The 2478-nt window shown below is 41.8% G+C and overlaps 1 pseudogene; it reads right to left on the bottom strand.

The window, feature by feature from the left end:
* Positions 1-491: 491 nt before the first annotated feature.
* On the bottom strand, positions 492-757 carry LOC147366175 (mitochondrial import inner membrane translocase subunit Tim10 pseudogene; annotated as a pseudogene).
* Between the last annotated feature and the right edge of the window lie 1721 nt (positions 758-2478).

Below are 2478 nucleotides of genomic sequence, written 5' to 3'. Positions count from 1 at the left end.
GCTATTTGTCTTTCTCTGTCTGACTTATTTCACTTATCTAAGTCCAGCCATGTTGTTGCAAATGGCAAGACGTCATTCTTCTTTTAGGGTTGAGTAATACTCCTGTGTGTGTGAGCGGGTGCACGCAAGCACACATGCACATGCGTGTGGCAGAGAGGAAGTGGGATTTCAATGTATCTTACTTTGCTAAAGTAAAATTGGCCATAAATGAGCCTATTTCTTTCTTTCTTTTTTTTGGTGTCAACAAATTTGTTTTAATATATAATATATATATACATTCACACACACAGTCACAGGCCAGTGTGACAAATACCCTTCCCCACCCAAGAAAGGGTTCCATCATACATCCAGGCTCCTGGAGACTCTCCAGAAGGAGCCCAGGCCTGGCAGTCTTCACAGGTGACACCCAAGGCGGGGAGTGGGGTGGGGGGCACTTTTATTAGACAAGTGGGAAAGGATGGGGTGCACCTTAGGGTGTACTGTCGAGCACCTCACACAGGCCCAGAACTCTGCTGCACCCTCTTCAACAGCTCCTCATCCTGCATAGACAACTCTGTCAACTTCTTGCCCATGCACTCATGGATGTCCAGGTACTTGGAGGCATACGGGTCCAGGCACACGGACTCGCCCTTGGACAGCTCTGCTTCCTTGTAGTGGGGAGGCATGCACTTCCGGTGGTAGGCACTGGTCATTCTGTTGTACATGTCGGCCATCTCTACTCCAGCTCTGCGGCCAGCTAGGCCCTGAGTGGGTCCATCTCAGCACTGCGCCCTAGAAGAGATCTCCTGCAGGCCTCCTAGCTCCGCGCACAGCCGGGGCAGGGCGGAAGCACGTGGGGTGCGGCCGGAGGGAAGTCCCGCCAAATGAGCCTATTTCTATAAAAAGCAATAAATACTTTGGACCCCCTGAATTCCTTTATACCTTCTCTATTCAGAAGATGTAGTCATCCTTTTAATGGGCAGTACTTCTTAGAAGGGGTTCTTCAGACTGACTAATGGATGGCTGCTTGACATATCCAGAGATATATGTTAATAACTTTAGTCCTGCTTTTGACATGAATTAATCATTTCCCCGCTTGAGGTTCTCTTTCACACAGTTAACTTCTCTCTACCCAGTTCTGATAAGGGTTTTTGTAGTGGTCATTATCTCAGATTGGGGCAGATTTTCTCTGAGATAGCTTGCCTCTCTGAGGTGATCTAAAGGGAAATCAAAAAGTTTGAAAAGTAATATTCTCATGTGAAAAAGGAAAGAGGGAGACAGAATTAGATGATCAGAAAAGCTTTACTTTGCAGTGCTGAAAAATTCGTGCTTACTCAGTGGCTTTGGGACTCATACAAAGTATGTTTCACCCCTCCATTATTCAATGGTCTCTCAAATGAAACCCACCAAAGCAGATTTCATTGCAGTTAACTACTTCCAGAATATATATAAACAATCATAGAAGAATTCTGAGAAGTGTATTGGGAATCGAATAAAAACATCTGAATTTATCAGTATATTTTGATAAGAATTTTTATTTAATATTTATCCCTTTAAAGTTCAGGAGGATGTAGGGCAAGCTAAGAACTGCACCCCATAAACCACAAGCCAGTCTATTTTTCAAGAGTATAAAGAAAAGCTGCTGCTGCTGCTAAGTCGCTTCAGTCGTATCCGACAAAGAAAAGCAGATATATATAAATATTCTGAAACAGATGAAATAAAAATGAGGCTAATGACTCAACATTTTTGATACTTAACAGTGGGTTGACTTAGTTTTAGTTCCAGGCACGGGCAAAGGTTCAAATTGGAACTCATTTTATTCAAACTGGTTTTCCCACCATCTTTAGTTACATCGTGACTGAACTCCCACCACCCTGCCTCAAATACCAAACATTTTGCCAATACTTTTACTGGATTAAAGAAAGAGCTGAAGTAAACATGTTATGATATCCCCAAAGAACACGTATCTTTTTTTCACTAGTTCCCTGTATTTTCTAGAGTCTTTCACTAATGTGAGACTGAACTCAAACAAGACCACATCTTTGCCGCCAGCTATTTTTGTAGAGAAATCATCTGTAAAGGACAGACACACTCAGTTCATTGCCCAGCCAACTTCCAACTAAGTCCAAACCCATTTAGCTGCAAATCCAATATCATTATTTTGTACAAAATGTCTAGCCACTTTCCTTTAGACTACAATCCTTAAACTTTGTGCAATCCAAGGAAAGCCTGTTTATCTGTCATGTAAAGGAAGAAGTGGCTTCATCTTGTCTGAGAACCCTAAGATATCCTATAAAACCTTCTAGATCTACCACACAGTGATGCTCATAGATTAAAGCCATGAACTTTTCTTCCTCTCACAGTAATATTTTAAGGTTTATGGAAACCATATAAAGCAAACTAGATTTGTTCCCATAATCTCAGACCTCTGGGCTTAGTTACTGATTTGCAAAAACCCACTTACACAGGAAAATTTAAAATGTGCCTGTTACCAAAATA

The sequence above is a fragment of the Bos grunniens genome, chromosome 9 (genome assembly GCF_055505025.1).
Source record: "Bos grunniens cultivar Pamir isolate PY7600 chromosome 9, Bosgru_T2T1.0, whole genome shotgun sequence".
Lineage (NCBI taxonomy): Eukaryota > Metazoa > Chordata > Mammalia > Artiodactyla > Bovidae > Bos > Bos grunniens.
This window is presented reverse-complemented; position numbering and strand designations above follow the sequence as displayed.